The sequence below is a fragment of the Rhyacophila brunnea genome, unplaced genomic scaffold (assembly GCF_057557595.1).
Source record: "Rhyacophila brunnea isolate RB1 unplaced genomic scaffold, BYU_Rbru_1.0 scaffold_55, whole genome shotgun sequence".
Taxonomy (NCBI): domain Eukaryota; kingdom Metazoa; phylum Arthropoda; class Insecta; order Trichoptera; family Rhyacophilidae; genus Rhyacophila; species Rhyacophila brunnea.
The window spans coordinates 822,665-829,869 of record NW_028233224.1 but is presented as its reverse complement, the minus strand read 5'-3'; the positions used below and the strand labels follow the sequence as shown (position 1 = coordinate 829,869).

Sequence of the window (7,205 nt, the reverse complement as noted above, 5' to 3'; positions counted from 1 at the left end):
TGTAAACAGGTTAAATATTATTGAGACGAAACTTGAATTTATAAGTCTTGAATCATATAATTTATAAACGTATAATAGGATTAAGAAGAAAATTGAATCGATTATTCTTGAATGTGCAAGAGATATAGTGGTTGGATATAAGGCAATGATTAATGGAGAAATACTAAACTAGCAGGAAAGCTCTATAATTTATATGTCTTGAAACTGAATATGTACTGAGAGATATGATTTAATGATGTATAAATAGGATAAAGCAAGATGCTTGCATTAGTAAGTTCTAAATATCAAGATATATAGAGGTGGGAAATGTGGTAACAATGTTACAAGATGTGTTAATATGGGGGAAGGCCATTGAATTTATAAGTCATGAAGATAATGAAGTAGAATGTGATATGAAGATGTATAAATGATATTAAGGAAGACAATTGAATCGATTTGTCTTAAATGTACAAGATTTATAGAGGTTGGTTAAAAGTAACGATATTTAAAGAAGTATTAATATGGTTCGATTAAGAAGACACAAAGGCTTTCTTAGTTGAAAAGGTGCAAAATGCAATGCGATAAACTAACCAACAAATAATTTATATTATTTATCTGCTTAGTAATAAAAACTATTACATGAAAGAATAAAATTAGTTAATGGATTTGCAACAGAACGCGAGAAAAGGCTTTAAATCACAATAAATTCAAATAAAGAAACAAAATTACCGGATTGATACATAAACGGTTTTTTTGACCACGAAGAACTAATCCCCGACATGGAAAGTATCTCCATCATACAAATAACCGCTTTCATCGCTTGGGCTTGCGTACACTAACGAGTCACGTTGTTTTGGTGTCACAATCAAGCGTATATTTACAATTGAACGCTTACTTTTAATTGGGTCAGACTATTAGTGTTTGCTGTATCTTATACTGCTAGGCGATATATATTATCAGTGTGGTAAGTGAACAATGCCCTTGCATGTTCATAAATTGAACAAAAATCATTTAAAATTATGATTATAGGTCGAGTATTTACACCACTCAACCATCGTTACTTCTGTGTAGTTTAGATATGAAAGATTTTTATTAGAACAACTTAAACATAGAAAACAAATATACTAAAAACAACATTACTTTATTAATGTGTCTAATTAGGATTTTATCCGCTATAAATTACTGTGTTGGTGTTTATAAAATATGATAATTCAACCAAAACAACATAAACATATATGCAATTGTTTATAAGCAAAGTTTATTCTTTAACCAACAAGTATATTGCATAATTTCTGTTATAAACGTAAGCTTTAATAACGATTATATATTAAAAATTTATATATTATTTTATTAAAAAATTATTTATTTGATAATTAGCATCAAGATTTCATAAATTTTGCTATCAACTATAAATTCTATTGGTATGGCACAATGTTTAAAATCTAAAATATTGAATATAAAAAACTTTGCACATAAATTTCAATTTATTTTAACAACACCTCGAATATTTCCTTCATCGCGCTTTCAATTCCAGAATACATTGTTAATTAAATTAAAGAAATATATTTACATTGAACTGGATGCATTTATTTTTATTTGAAATATCATTGGAGTGGTATGTTAAATATATACATTTTTTTTCACTATTTGTATTTTTTTATAAAGTCTTCGATTCTGTAACAGTCCTGATTTCGGTTAAACTAGACAAATCGATCATCTTTATAATCCTATTATATTATCCTTCTAAGACGCATATATATATTTTTTTCAATTTAATTGCTTGTGCACATGCGAAAATTTCTTAATCGTCCAAAAACTTTAGATAGATTTCGGTAAACAATTCTATAAAATCTCACCATTTCTCAAACAACACTAGAAATCTTCTCGAAACATAGAATGATTGATTCATGAAATTCATAAAACATAAATTATTCGTAGAAATTATTTTCATGATAATTCTGTGTATAGTGGGTTTTACAGATTACAAACTGGTTATAAAATTTTGATTAAAAATATACTTTCTTGTGTTTTAACATATTCTGGTTAATTTTTTTTAATGTAGTTTTTTTGTTATTCCCATTTTTTATACAAAAAAATTACAATTTAATCCAGTAATCATTTTATTTATCAAAACTGAGATAAATCATATGATAAAAAAGCTTTATTATCATTAATTTGTTTTTTGATCATCTTATTAGATTCTTTTTTTAACACAAAGGATGCACTTGTGATACACGTTCTTTGTTTTTTTAGAGAATTACAATCGTTAATTCTATACGTAATAAAAAAGACACGCAAAATTTGATTAATTTATATTTTCGAAACCTGTCAATTCACGAAAAACCATGAAATTTTCTTATAAAATGCATTAGACTTCATATTATAATAGAATACTTCATATATACAAATTATTATAAAATTTTATAGATATGTTCTACATCAAAAATATACGCGAAAATGGCTAAATTCAAGAAATAAATATCAATAATATTCTTTCTTGTTATAAATATCAGAAATTAAGAAAAATATCACTTTACTTTTAAACCTTTATTAGACCCAACTTATATATATATTTATATGTTAAATTATAAAATTTAAAGGTGGAATCCCCATACCCTTCTTTTTAAAGAAAGAAAATGTTTTTAAACTTTATCTGTACATATCTTTTATTTGTCTAATCAACTATATCAATCTATAATTTTTTGCCAGAAAAATAGTTAAATGATATTTTTTTTACATTGACAAGATAAAAGGCCAAATAAGCAATTAATCAAGAATATAATTATTATAATAACATTAAATGCATATCAAAATAAACTTTCATAATTTTTTTGATTTGACCGTGATTCCGGCTAATTTTATAATTCTAGTAATTTATTAAATATAATATCTTATTTTTGTAAACTTTTTCGCTGGTCTTTAAAAAAAATATGATGTATTTATTTGTTTATAAGGTTTTTAAATACACTGTAAATTATTTAACTTTCTGAATGACACAAATTTATTCACTTTAAATGCGGTAAAAGCTTTCACAAAATGAAAGATTACAATTAAGATTCGTCTATTTCCAAAATTATTTAACCAGAAACAAATATTATTAAAAATTTTAATCCGGTAAAAGAAGGCAATTATACAACGTTTTTAACGCTTATAAATTCCTTTATACACAAAAAAATTATTTCAAAGATAAATAGCAAATAATAGTGTGTTATAAACCTTAAATCCGAATATTAAATATTCATATATATTATAATTTATCCAGATATACATTCAAGAAACAGAAAAAAATCTCAAATTTGTTACTTTACGAAAAAATCTGTTAATTATAAACGAAGAACACTTTTTTCAATGATCAAATACTTAAAAAATATAATAATTTATTGCTAAAAGGTATTTAATTATTTAAGTGGAGATTTATGCGTTTAATTTTAAGAATTTTAGGTTATTTTTATAATAATTAAGACTTTCGCAATTAAAAAAAAACTGGATAAATATGAAAAAATCCAAAATATGTTTTGATCCGACTAAATGTCTGCTTTTAAGCAAAAATTACATAATTTCATTGTAATTTTAGCGATTTTTTTTTGCCTTAAAGTTTATTATGTGGTATAAATTTTTCAATCATATTATTTTTTAAGTGGTTAGGAAAATCATGTAAAATTTGAATCTGTGATTTTTATCGCTGCTTTAAAGAAGAAAATCCTATTAGTCTTTTAGTTATTTTTTTGAGGGCACATTTATTTTTTTCCGGGAAATATTCATTTATGAGCAATATTATATTTTAGTTGACTAATGTGTTTATGAATAATATATTCTTTTATAAAATTCTATACAATATAAAAAATGTGCAAAATTAACAAAAAACAAAATCAAAATGGATAAAAATTTAGATTTATAAAATGTAAATTATTCGCAATATACATTTAGAAGTATAATTAATAGCTGTGTTTTTTCTTTTTTAAATTAATATTAAGAAAAAATCCATTAATGATGAATTATATAAGTAAACACGAACACATTTGATCTGATTATTTTTTATCAAAATAAATATATAAACTGCGAGCACTCAAAAACGTATCTTGTTTAAAAAACGAAAAATTTATAACAATATAAAATGCCGCGGGTACGATAGCGCAGGTGTTTTAGAAGAGCTTTAATTAGTTGGCCTTGGCTCCCACCGCAAAACACCCTCGGATTATTATGAATTTACTCAAAACGAAAATACCCGCATGGTGCGGTCCATCAAACTGGAAAGTCAAAACATAACAAGACTGACAAGTCAGAATAAATTTGGTGGTTTCTGTGTAAGATGCTGAAAACGTGCACTTAGCATTGAATGAAGCCTGCTCTATTCAGCAAGAATATGTGCAGGTATAGACTGTGGGTAGAATAATTTACTACCGACGGAATGTAGATATAATCAGACCCCCCCTTTCATATCGACTACCTTATGGTAAGACTAATCTAATCCACAGAGATCAAGCTAGTAAAAAAATTTATTGAATTTAACGTGGGAGATCATCAGATAAGCAAAGTTTTTTGAATGTCATCAGCAAATTTCCTAAAAAGAAATAATATATAGTAAAATAAATAAATAATTAAGCAAATTCGTTTCAGATACAAAATATATATTAGTAACTATTTACCATTTTAAAATTTGTAAAAATACCGGTATATATGGTTATCTACTTAAAAAATTTAACAACAAATGAGTAATATTTTTATTTATGAATATCGAAGCGGCAAGGCATTATAGGTGTTTCGAAACTGAGTACGATATTTAGAAAAGTCTTGCTTTGATTTATTTATGGTCGCTTCAGAGAACCAGAAAACATAAAGGCTTTTGAGTAATTAAAAAATTTAAAATACATTGTTTTTTTTTGAAAAAATCGTCAATTTGATCTTTATGAAAGAGGCCCATTTTTCTCACAATAAACTAAACAAAAATTTAAATTAGATAAAATTATATTTAATTATGAAAATCTAGCATTATTAAAGCTCTCAAATTACGTTGAAAGTTCGAGAATATATGTAAACCCCAAAAGTGGGAGTTTAATGTATAAAATAACTCATAATATACTGTAATAAAAATCACATAAATGTAAATTTCTATTTTTTAACTCGACTTTAATGCTACAATTATATCTCAGATTCATTGATCTGTTTTTTTAAATATATGTAGTATGAATATATAAGTAGAGAAGACACAACAAGAAAACTAGTTTTTGGCGAATCAGTAGAAATTTAGATAATTTTTTTAATAAATTATATTGAACTTAATATCATTCTTAACCAGACTATGAAAAGAATTACCACCACCCGCAAAATATTTTATATAAGCTAAGTAAATTTTTAGGCGTTTATTGCTTTTAATATTTTTATTAAGCATACTACTTGTTTTTTAGCATTTTGGGTTGTTTTATTGTAAAGTTGAAACAAGCTGCATTTACAAATTATCAATTACCTGAAAAACTCGAAGTCGAAAATCAAGTCGAGGAACATATAAAAACTAAAAATATAGGAAAAACTTTAAAATAATGTGTCTTACCCACAGAGAATTATCAAGAAGAGAGTATAAATATTTTTTGCCCAGGGTAAATCAATCATGTTGCGCTTGAAGAAGAAACCAGAAATTACAATAACAAAATTAGCACATAATTAAAGCAATTAAATTATAAATATTCTAAAATTTAAATCAAGCGACTATGTTTATTTTACCAGTAATTTTTCTGAATAAATGTTTTTATTTGGTTAGAAAATTAAAAAAAAACAAACCTATGTTTTGATCTTTGCGTATCTCTTTGACCAACTTTTATTTGTAGATTAATTATAATTCTGATATTTTAGCAATCAATACAATATCACCAATCTGAAGGCTAAATCGCGTCGACTTAATATCAATTTTTATAGCAAAAAGTTTATAACTCAAATTTTCATATAAATTCTTCTAGATTCATTATGCATTTTATATTTAGCTTACATATATATGATCTTTTCGCAATCATCTTCATATTCTTATTTATTTACCATTTCATTGATTTTTCATTCCTACAATCTTGAAATTTAATTGGTCTAGAAAACATAATGAAGAAATAATTAAGCACAAATAATAAATCTCTCAAAATTATCCTAAAATTATTTTTAAATAAGTAAACCACTTGCCTGTCCATCTTTTCTATATATATTATTAAATTATCTGCAAAATCATAATATATATACTAGTATTTATAAGTTTTCGAAGCCTCCTTAGCTCAATCGGTAGAGCGATCGGCTTTTAACCGATAGGTCGTGGGTTCAAGTCCCATAGGGGGCGTCTTTTTTGCATGTAATAAATTTTATTTTGAAATGTACCCTCTATTAATTTAGTTGCTATTGTAATTTAAGTTTTGGTAAAGCTTTATAATACAACATACAAAATATGTCACTGTTAATTTATATATTTACGTAGATGATTTAAAACTCTGATTTAAAAAATTGATTGCTTTAATTCGTATTAGAATCAAAATATCTAATATGAATAATTTATATCAATCGGTAAAACACGAAAGTATACAACAAAAAAATTAAAAAAAGACCTTTATGAAGAATATCAATAAAGTATGGAATCTTATATTTCACCTAAAAAAATATTTTATAAAAAATTCTTGTTTAAATGTATTGCCTTCTGCAGCCGCATAAAAAAATGCCTGTAGGTAGCAGCAATACGCGTGACTTGTAAATTAAACATCTGGATAAAAAAATGTAAAATTTCGAGCTATCAAAACTTGAAACTCCAAATATTCTTTGTAGTTACGTAAATTGGCTCCGAATTTCAGAAGGAGCCATATTTTTATCCTTAAAATACTAGCATAATAAAAAAATTATATGTGTTTTTTTTCTGGTCTATCTTTCACCTTGAACATTCGTTCAATAAGTCCATAAGGAAATGCGATAATGATTGAATGAATTTATGATAAATTTATTTCTAGATATATTATAATACTGTATTTTATCCTGCTCAATGAATAAAATAGAATTTATTTATAGCCCTTTATTTGGGTTATAATTTTAATTTTGTTCTCTAGCACATCTTGCTTGATTTCCCTCGCACAAAGTGTATTTATACTTTCGACTATCTTCACATTTCTGAAGTCAATTTCAATGCCTCTCCCCTTTTCGAGACCATGTACATTCAAGTGTTTTTCTAAATCACAAGGTTTGTATATATGCCTCAATTTAGTTCGTGA

At 25.3% G+C, this 7,205-nt stretch overlaps 1 non-coding gene across 1 annotated transcript; it reads left to right on the top strand.

Annotated features, from left to right (window-relative positions):
- The first annotated feature begins 6,219 nt into the window (after nt 1-6,219).
- On the top strand, nt 6,220-6,292 carry TRNAK-UUU (transfer RNA lysine (anticodon UUU)). Its single transcript has one exon. It is a non-coding gene; the product is annotated as a tRNA-Lys (tRNA).
- Nucleotides 6,293-7,205: the final 913 nt, after the last annotated feature.